This window comes from Hemiscyllium ocellatum, chromosome 1 (assembly GCF_020745735.1).
Source record: "Hemiscyllium ocellatum isolate sHemOce1 chromosome 1, sHemOce1.pat.X.cur, whole genome shotgun sequence".
In the NCBI taxonomy this organism is placed as follows: Eukaryota; Metazoa; Chordata; class Chondrichthyes; order Orectolobiformes; family Hemiscylliidae; genus Hemiscyllium; species Hemiscyllium ocellatum.
In genome coordinates this window covers 102,255,263-102,266,397 of record NC_083401.1, presented here as the reverse complement: position 1 = coordinate 102,266,397, position 11,135 = coordinate 102,255,263, and the positions used below count along the sequence as shown (strand labels likewise).

General features: G+C 43.4%; 1 pseudogene; it reads right to left on the bottom strand.

The window, feature by feature from the left end:
• Positions 1–5,010: 5,010 nt before the first annotated feature.
• Positions 5,011–8,545, bottom strand: LOC132815752 (uncharacterized; annotated as a pseudogene).
• Between the last annotated feature and the right edge of the window lie 2,590 nt (positions 8,546–11,135).

Here is an 11,135-nt window from a genome sequence, read left to right as displayed (position 1 = left end):
TTAGCACTGCTGCCTCACAGCGCCTGAGACCCGGGTTCAATTCCCGACTCAGGTGACTGACTGTGTGGAGTTTGCACGTTCTCCCCGTGTCTGCATGGGTTTCCTCCGGGTGCTCCGGTTTCCTCCCACAGTCTAAAGATGTGCGGGTCAGGTGAATTGGCCATGCTAAATTGCCCGTAGTGTTAGGTAAGGGGTAAATGTAGGGGTATGGGTGGGTTGTGGGTCGGTGTGGACTTGTTGGGCCGAAGGGCCTGTTTCCACACTGTAAGTCTGTAAGTTCTACTGTTACATCTTATGGCCCTAGGGACACCTCCCAGGAGGTCCAAGGAACATTCAGTCCAGGCAGGAGCAGCCTTCATTTTCATTTTCATTTTCATTTCTCCATTTTCTCTGACAAGTTCAGTGTATCAATATCTTGACGTCCCTTACAAGCCTGTCAACCCTATATTTCATGGCAAAAACAAGTGCTGCACATAGTAAAAGAATTATCTGCATGTGAATATAAAGGTGAAACCAAGGGATAAACTGCCTACATAAGTAACTACTTCCACGGTAGATCCAGATTGGATGAAAATGATGTGGAGGTGCTGATGTTGGACTGAGATGGACATAGTCAGAAGTCACATGACGCCAAGTTAAAGTCCATCAGGTTTGTTTGAAAATACAAGCTTTTGGAACTCTGCTTCTTTGTCAGGTGACTCTGAAAGTTTGTGATTTCAACAAGCCTGTTGCACTATAACCTGATGTCGTGTGACTTCAGATTAGATGGAATCATATGTTATTCTTTAGCAACTGAGAACATTTTATTTTAAAATATGGGTTTCAGAAATACGCTTCCTCCAGGTTAAATCAGAAATGACTCAAACAATGATCTTCGATGCTCATATAGAGCTATTGACATTTTAGGCTGTTTATGCATATATACACAATTTACCTCTGATCATTGAAGGGCAGGAATGTGGACATTTATTGTCCCAAATCAATAAAAACAAAAACAAGCATGACATTAGGAAGTATGGATAAGATAAAGTTGCCATAATCACAGAGGACTGCTCTCTCATTAAAGAGAGATGACCAATAGTGTGACTAACTGAAGGGTCATTACACCTCAGTCAAGGGTCAATGTTGAAAAGGTAGGATCTTCGTGGCGATCTAAGCTGGTATAGCATAACTCTGCATCATAAACCAGCCATCAAGCCAACCAACCTTGGACAACTGAACAGATGTCTAGTCAGCACAATAGAGTACCAGGGTGATATTTTCCACTAAGAGCAGTTGGATGGAAATATTTGTAGGTAATCGCTGTCTTAGTAAAATACTGACCCACAATATTCCTTCTGGGTGCTGGGAGCTTGAAGGTTGGAGTCTGTGCTCATCAAGTGGGTGGAATCTGTTGTGACAGTTAAATGATTGAGTATAAAAGAAGGAAGATCTCGAAGATCTCAGTGTTTTCGATTAGTGAGGTGTTATATCAAGATTATCATTTGAGATTGACAATCACTTGCCATTAAATGTGTGATTTAGAGTTTATAATTAACTACAATTTATCTGTTAGCTAATGCTTAGATTTATTGAATCTGAGTTTTATTGTATGGATGATTGACTATAGAACATAGAACTTAGAGAACATAAAACAGTACAGCACTATACAGGCCCTTTGGCCCTATATGTCGCACCATTCTTTTATCCTACTCTAAGATCAAACTAACCTACATACCCTTCATTTTACTATTGTCCACGTGCCTTTCCAAGAGTCACTTAAATGTTTCTAATGCATCTGTCTCTAATACCACTGCTGGTAGTGCATTCTATGCACCCACCATTGTCTGTGTAAAGAACGCACCTCTGACAACTCCCCTAAACCTTCTTCCAATCACCTTAAAAGTATGCCCCCTCGTGATAGCCATTTCCGCCCTGGGATAAAGTTATCTGGCTATCAACTCTATCTGTGTCTCTGATCACCTTGTACACCTCTATCAAGTCGCCTCTTATCCTTCTTCACTCCAATGAGAAAAGTCCTAGTTCACTAAACTTTTCATCATAAGACATGCCCTCCAGTCCAGGCAGCATCCTGGTAAGTCTCCTCTGCACCCTCTCTAAAGCTTCCACAGTCTTCCTACAATGAGGCGACCAGAACTGAATGCAATATTCCAAGTGTGGGCTAATGAGGGCTTTATAGAGCTGCAGCATAACCTCATGGGTCTTAACTTCAATCCCCCTGCCAGTGAAAGCCTGCATAACAATCCTAACAATTCGAGTGGCAACTTTGAGGGATCCATGGACGTGAACCCCAAGATCCCTCTGTTCCTCCTGTTAGACTTAGGCTTAATCTACCAACTTACGTTCTTCTATGTGTGAGCCCAGTCCTGCGTGTTCTTTAAATGAAGCAGTAGGAGAAGATATTCAATCTCACACTCTTAGTTTTATTTTAGCAGGAAGTGGATAAAGTACACAGAGCTCTGGGTCTAGGATTTCCCATCCCTGACAAACAGCAAAGTGTGTTAGTTCATGAAGTCCGACCTATTCCTGTCCCTGACCCAGTCTTTTATACAGTACAGAACGTCATGCAATCACTGAGGTGGGATTGTCTTCTGATTGGCTGTTGATCTGACTCCATTCTCCGCCTCCTCGCATTCCCGGATGTCCGACCCCACGTGACCTTCTTTTGACCGTGAAACGGAGCACCGCGTGACCTCCTTCGGCCCGCGAAACGGAACACCATGTGACCTCCTTCGGCCCGCGAAACGGAACACCACGTGACCTCCTCGCACTCTTCCGGGGCGCAAAACAAAGCATCACGTGATCTCCTTCTGCGCGCGTTACACAGCATCACCACAGGCTTCCGAATGCCAAGTATATTTACACTCGCAGTCAGCAATCTATTTTACAAGTAAGCCATATATTTATAAGTCCCCCTTTTGGTCTCATGAAAATGAGACCAACAAACCAGTTTTATACATCACATTCGCTCTCCGACACATAGATTTCCCTTCTTGCCAGAGCCATGGTTTCCGCCTCCATCTGTGACATCTGGTAGGGCGGGGGAGTCTTCCCTTCAATTGCTGTAATGATTACCCTGTTCAACAAAGATCTAATACAGGGGATACAACAACATCCACACAACACTAACACAATGGTCATACCAACGAGGGACATAAACACAGACACAATTAATCCTTTCCATTTCCCAAACCATGAGTTGAAAATGCCTCCTAGAGGGTTGTCAGTACCTGAATGTTCCTGCATTTCTTCAGACAAGATTCTTAGTCCTTCCAGGGCTCTGGTTACCGAGCCATCACGTGCTGTATTGTTGGGGATGAACGTACAACATTGATCTCCTAACATAGAGCACACTCCCCCCTTTTCTGCCAACAACATATCTAAGGCTATTCTATTTTGTACTGTCATCAATGACGTCGCTGCCAGTTGTTCAGAGAGTCCTGCCACCGTGTCTCTAGTTCTATTGGCTAGCCTGAGTATATTGTAATGTACATAATTAATTCAGTCGACATTTTTATTTGGCATGACTGGGAATAGAGCACTGATAATTGGGAGATTCTCAAATCCTGCTGCTACCTGGTCTGCCAACTTATATTCATCAGGTATGCCACAGGGAATACCTGTTGCATCTATGTAAGTGGTTGAGCCAGATGTGACATCAAACAAATCCCTGCGTGTTCGTGCTTGCTGATTTATTCCCTGTTGTCGTTCTCCTAAGAGTGTTAAGGGTACCCCTAGCCTGACCATTGCACAGGTTCCAGACCAATCTGGAGGTAGACTAATCTGTAGTGTTCTATCTCCACAGTACCAAAAAGATCAGCTCTGGCCCAAACCATTGTGCTAGCATTCTGCCAGCCGGTTACATTAATCGTGTCCTGGCACCAGTCAGCGGGCATGTCTCCCAAGACTGTATTAGATCTTCGCGCGAAACAAGTGTAATTGTTGGCCCTTGGAGTAAACACTGGAGGTAACGTGGAATTCTTTACAGGTGAAAAAATAGCACTTGAGGTGGTACAATTTGGAGGGTCCACCTGCAAGGTGAGGGCCATCTTGCAGGGAAACCCTGCTGGATCTACATTAGGGAACAATGGGGCTGGGGTGGTAAATAGGGTTGGCCTGGCCGAGGAACACGCAACGCAATTACTCATATTCATTGAGATTGCGGTCGCTGTCATCCAGTCCAGCCATACGTTCTTATCCCCATACCCAGTGGCTAATTGAATAATGTCCCTTCTCATGAGGTTGTTATAATCTACTATCACAACTCCTGAACTTGGTTCTACCACCATGCTTGTTGTGTTTTCGGTTTGTGGCTGGTTCATAGGAGGGTCCATTAAGGTTACCTTCACTAGTCCCATGGTATCCACTCCTGATTGATCTACACCTATTACGAAATAAAAGCTTCTGTCATCAATTCCACAGTAAATCTGTACCTCTTTGGGACCAGGGTTAATGTCAAATCTTGTCAGGGTTAACAAGAGTGGATTTTTTTAGCTCTGAGGAATGATCGAGTTGCCCCTTAGTCAGGCTCACATGGTCTCGAACTTTCCATCTATTATCCAAGGGTGACGACTTCTTGGGTGTCCATCGTACCCCAGTCCATGTTAATACATCATTCCACAACGGGCATGGGTTATAGTAAATGGCGTAGATGCAAAGATATACATCGTACCCTCTCCAACTCCCTGTATCTTGGCCACAGTCAATTACTTTGCATAAGTCAAACTGGTATGTTGTACCATGCTTTTTATCATGTCTGATGTGTACCCGACTCCCTGCCTCCCTTAAACATTTGTCCACCTCTTGTCCTGTTGATCTTTTGTTCCTGGGACTTTCTCCCTCACCTGTGTGTTTGTGCCTCATGGTTGATACCCCTTATTAACAGCGGCATAACACTTATACATAAAATAATAGCAAAAACTCCCAACCCCAACAGCCTAGGATAATGTGGGCTAGTTACAAAGATAGACATGATATCCTTTACACAAAAGTTAAAAGTTTAAGACCCTTCTACTCTTTTTCTGTTCTTATTTGTTCTAGAGTTCTCGTTGGCGGTTCCGTAGATGCACACTGGCTCCAATGGTACCAGCTTTCTTCTTTCCCCTGTAGTTGGACTGCATGAGATGTCCTCTCCACCACCTTGTAAGGTTCTGTCCACCGTGGCTCCGACCACTTCCATTTGATCACCTTCAGCAGGACTCAGTCTGTGGTAGATGGCACCTGGCTCTGTAGATCCCTCTTTTCTGATCCAACCTGTTTGGAGAAAGCTGACACCAAAGCTGTTAGTTGGTCATAATAAGGTTTGTACCTTAGAGAGGCTCCTCCTCCCTCTAACATCTGTATTCCAGCTCCTGGTCCCGGGAACTGTTGCCGTGTTGTTAGTTCGTACGGGGTGAACCTTGTGATAGAGTTTACTGAGCTTCTAATGGACATTAAAGCTAAGGGTAGGGCATCCACCCAGCTTAACTTTGTGCACACACTTTTCCTATTTTTCCTTTTATGGACTGATTCATTCTTTCTACTTTTCCCTGTGACTGAGGATGGTACACTGTTCCAAACGCATGTTTCAGTCCTAAAGCTGCTTCAACTTCTTGCAGGTCTTTGTTCTTAAAATGTGTGCCATTATCTGACCTGACTCTCTTTGGAAACCCATGCATTGGAATGTATTGGTTTATCAAGAATTTGATCACTGTTTTTGCGTCTTCCTTTTTCGCAGGTATCGCTTCTGGCCAACCAGTGTATGCATCCACTGCTACCAAAAGGTACCTGTATCCATTTACTCTCTCTATCACGTCAGTGTAGTCAATCACTATTTCCTGACCTGACATTCTTGGGAGAGAGACTTTTCCCTCGTGTGGTTTCACTGTTGCTTTTACATTGTATTCTGTGCACGTTTTACTTTCCCTGATGTAATTTTCAATCATTGCCGGCAAGTACGGATGCCACCAATGTGTCAGATACCTCTGCATCTGCGTCTTTCCACAGTGTGTCAACCCATGAGCTTCCTGGAACATGGAGGCTATCAAACCTGGGGGTAGCACTGGTTTACCATCCGATGACCTCCAAATTCCTTCTGACTCTGTGGCCCCTCTCTCTCTCCATACTGTCAGTTCATGAGGAGAGGCCTTCTGCTGCTCTGTTATTAATACATTTGCATCGCAGGCGGGCAGCAGGTCATACACTGTCCTCTCTGTTTGCATCATTATGTACTGGGGTGCATATCCTACTGTTTTTTTTGCTGCTAAGTCTGCTTCCTGATTGCCCTTAGCTACTATTGTATCAGTTTTGTCATGTCCTCTACACTTGATCAACGCCACTTCTGCACGTTTCATTAGGACCACCGCTAATCTTCCCACATCTTTTTCATGTTTAATTGGGGTTTTTGCTGCTGTTAAGAATCCTGCTCTGCTCCATTGACTGAGTGGTACCTGTATAGCCCCTGCCACATATGCAGAGTCGGTGTAGATATTTACTCTTTTTCCCTCTGACTATTCTAATGCAGCTATCATTGCCTGTAGTTCAGCCAACTGGGCTGATTCTTTGCTTGTCACTTTTCCTGTCAACACTTCCTCAAATCCCTCACTTGTCTGTCGCACCACTGCATAGGCTGCTTTAAGTCCTTCAGTTGGATGTCTGTAACAGCAACCATCTGTGAACAGCACTTCTTCTGGGTCTACTAATGGAATTGCCTGTAAACCTGGCCTAACTTTGGCGTCTCTCTGTGCCCTTTCCTCACACATATGTGGCTCTCCTTCTCCCGTGTTATCAACCATGTTAATTCCTTCATGTGTAAAAATTATAAGTGGTGCATTCAGGATTTTCTCTAACCTGGTTTGCCGCAGTGACGTCATTGTAAAGGCTGTTGAGTTCACATAGGCCACTATACTATGTGTCGTCAGTACTGTTAGTGAATGGCCCATGACTATATGTGCTACCTTTTGGAGAATGTTTGCTACCCCTGCTGCATGTTTTGTACATGGCGGGTGTCTGTCTCTATTGGGTCAAGGGTAATACTTACATACATCAGCACCTGCCTGCCTCCCCTTTTTTTCTGAAAAAGAACACCATTTATTGTGTGTAATTTTTCAGAAATATTGAGGAAAAATGGCTCTTTGTAATCCAGGACCGCTAAATCAGCAGCCCGCGTTAGGGCCTGTTTAAGAGATATGAAACTTTCATCTGCCTCCGTGGTCCACTGCAAATGGGCTGACAAATTTCTCATGCCTTGTTCATTTACCATGGCCCTTAGAGGGAAAGTGAGCTCCCCATATGATGCAACGAATTGTCTGCTGTATCCTGCCAACCCAAGAAATGAGAGCATGTATTTTACAGTGACTGGTTTGGTATGATGTAGAATGGAAGGTCTATGGGACAGAGACACACCTGTTCCCTTAGCGGAAATAACTCTACCCAGAAATCTGCAGCATTGCAATTTAGCCTGTGAAATTTTGAAACCGACGTTATACAGGAGAAGCAGCAACGACTTTGTGGGTGCCAAACAAGAAACATGGTCTGGTGCCACCAAAAGAATGTCATCTACATACTGGATCAATACCACCCCCTTTGGGAGCGTCAGATCCTTCAGCTGCTGTTTCAGTACCTGATTAAACACCCCAGGTGATAAAATGAACCCTTGAGGGACCCTTGTATAACAAAGTTGTTGGCCTTTGTAGGTGAACGAAAAAATGTCCCTCAAATGATCAGCTAGGGGCAAACAGAAGAATGCGTTGGCCAGATCAATGCACGAGAACCACTTATGGTCAAGGGTCAGCACAGACATCGCAGTGTAGAGGTTTGGGACTGGAACTGTTGGAGTAGAAACAACACTATTGATTCATCTAAGATCATGCGCCATCCTATATTTACCTGTATTCTGCTTCTCTACAGGTAAGTTAGGAGTGTTCCAGGCTACCAATCCTTCAATTGTGTGAGCAATGCTGGCTTCAGCCTTTGGTTTGTGTGGGTATTGTCTCTGCCAAATCGAAGTGTGGTCTATTAAATCGAATGTGATTGGTGTGACGTGTTCGCAGTAACCAACGTCTGTCGAACCTGCTGACCACAAGGTATCTGGTAGAGTATCAAGTCTCGCTGCAGCCTGTGGATGGTCTGTCTTTTCCCTGCCATGAAACCTTTCAATCTGCCTATGTTCCAGCAGCACCTTGTCAGTTGTCCTGTACATAATTCTATAAGCTTCAACCGATGGTGAATATTGTAAGCCGGGTAACTGAGTCCAAACCCAATCAGTTAGCGCCATCAACCGTTTGGACATAGGTCCCAGATCCTTGGCCTGATATTCAGCATGCACTGCCAATGTGACATGTGGTATAGCTTCTTCAGACATCTCATACCATTCCAACTGTTCTGCAGTTAGTTCCACAACACCCACCACATCTTCTGTCCCTAGCAGAATGCAACTGGAGGAAATATCGCATTGAGTCCCTTCTAGGTGTTGATAGAATGCATGCAGGTAGATTTCATTATCATCTCTATCATAATATAGGGTCACATGAAGGGGATCTGCAGGGGGAGCATAGGGATGCAGCATCTGAGCTCAGGGTCGCCATTAGTTGTATAAAGACTGTATGCCATTGTTCTGCCTGTTTTCAGGTTCAAGGACTCCCCAGTATATATCTGCCCACTGCCCTTCTGCCATTGGTGATGTGTCCGGTGATAACATCATTTGGGATCCAAAGTGAATCATCACCATAGAACAATTGACGGAAAAGCCATTTGGAAAGGTCACTACCAGTCCGCCTGGCCCGCACAGAACCGAGACCCCGCATCTCACCAGCAAGTCGCGGCCCATCAGATTGACAGGGCATGCAGGTGATGAAATATATCGGTGACGGAAGATCTGTCCAGCCACTGATGTGATCAGTGCCCTTTTGGGCAGAAGCACCTGTTTCCACACTGTAGGGAATCTAATAAGTCTGATAAATGTTGTAAATGGTCCTTCCATGAGTGACTAAAAATCACCAGGTCATCAATATAAACCACACAGTTGGATAATCTGGCAATGACCTTATTAGATAGTCTCTGAAATGTGGCTACAGCATTTTTAATACCAAATAGCATGACTTTGAACTGATAGAGTCCATTTGGCGTTACGAAAGCTGAAATTGCCTTTGCTCTTTCTGACAATGGTATCTGCCAGTAGCTTCTGAGCAAGTCCAACTTAGAAATGTAAGTTTCTTGTCCCACCTTTTTCGACATAATCCTCCATCTGTGGAATTGGATATGCATCAGTCTTTGTAATGGCGTTGACTTTACGATAGTCCACATGTAACCATTGGGTACAATCTGGCTTTGGCACCATGACTATGGGTGAGCTCCAGCCACTGTAACTCATTTTGATTATGCCTGCTTGGAGAATTCATTCCATCTCCTCCTGAACCTGTATCAACTTTAGAGGGTTATACCTATAAGAATGTTGGTTAATCGGAACAGCACCTCTTATATCTCTATCATGCACCAGTATGTTAGTACTTCCCAGTTTATTTCCACATGTCTCACCATGTGATAGTAATAACTCTTTCAGTCATTTCAATTTTCTTATGGAAGGCTACTCAATAATGTATCCCAATTTTTGACAACTTCCTTTTTGTCCAATTTGATGTAAGGAATATCCAATTCAGAATCCTCTGAAATTGGTTCTTCCTTCTGTGCTATAATCATTAACACCTTCTCCTCTTGCTTTCCTTCCCGATCAAAATACCATTTGAGCATATTCACATAACTCATTCTGAGATTTCTTCCAGTCTAGAGTCCCTGTCAAGTAGTTCACCTCACTCAATTTCCTTTTGATTTGATAAGGTCCCACTAAACCTTGTTTTTAAAGGCTCACCTTTTACTGGAAGTAACCTTATCCCCAGTTGCAAAATTGAAAATTTTTGATTTCTTGTCTGCTTCCTATTAAATGTTGTCTAGCCAACTCTCCGTCTCTATTTAATCGTTCTCTAAAATTTCACACATAGTCTAAAATGGTGGTCTCTGAATTCTGAATTATTATTTTCTCCTTATTTAATTTTAATGGTCCACTTACTTCATGCCCAAAATTAATGGACTGAATTTGGTCAATTCATTTGGTGCATCGCTAATCACAAACAGTACAATCGGATCTCCCTTATCCCAATCATCTGGATAGTCCTGACTCTTAGCCCTCAACATGGTCTTTAATATTTGATGCCATCTTTCTAGCGCTCCCTGTGATTCTGGATAGTATGCAGTAGATTTGAATTCTTTAACTCCCAACCTATCCAGAACCTCCTTGAATAGTTTGGACATGAAGTTTGGTCTGACTGTATCTCTGTTGGTAGTCGACACATTCATTATTGTTAAAAAATACTTATTCTCGCTTTTTGTTGGAAGTACTGGACCTACACAATCAATCAAAGCACTTGTGAAAGGGTCCTCAAATGCTGGAATAGGTATTAAAGGTGCAGGTTTTATTACTGCCTGTGGTTTTCCGAATGGCTGACATGTATGACACATCAGGCAAAATTCAATTACATCCTTGCGCAGTCCAGGCCAGTAAAATTGTCTTTGTATTTTAGCCTGTGTTTTCCTCACCCCTAAAAGACCTCCAAGTGGCAGCTCATGTGCCACTCACAGCACCTCCTTTCTATACCCTACTGGCAAAACAATTTGCTGAACTTCTGCCCTTTTCTCATTTGCTTGAATGTGTGATGGTCTCTATTTCCTCATTAAGATATCATTTGTTAAGTAATAACACACAGGGATCACAGGGATACATTCACTCTCCTTGATGTACATGTCTTTTAATATAATTGCTTTAAGTTCTCATCTTTCTGGTGTACCTCAATAAGCTTAGCAGAGCTAAAGATACTTGCATTTTTAACTTTTGGCTCCTGCTCTGTCGCACTCATCTGGTCAAAATATATCTTTGATAATATTATTTCAGCTTCTTTATCTGAGCCCTTTTGATTTCTCCTGCTTCAGTTCGTGACTCTGCGATCTTGTTAAGACACAATCTGGGAAGATTCCTGGAAAAACATCCTGCATTGCTTCAGCTCCTGCATCTCCACTGGCTTTTCAACGACAGTAGGTAGAATGCCTACCAGTGAATCAGCTATACCATTAGCAAGGAGAAATTGTATTCCTGGAGCTGAGAGTTT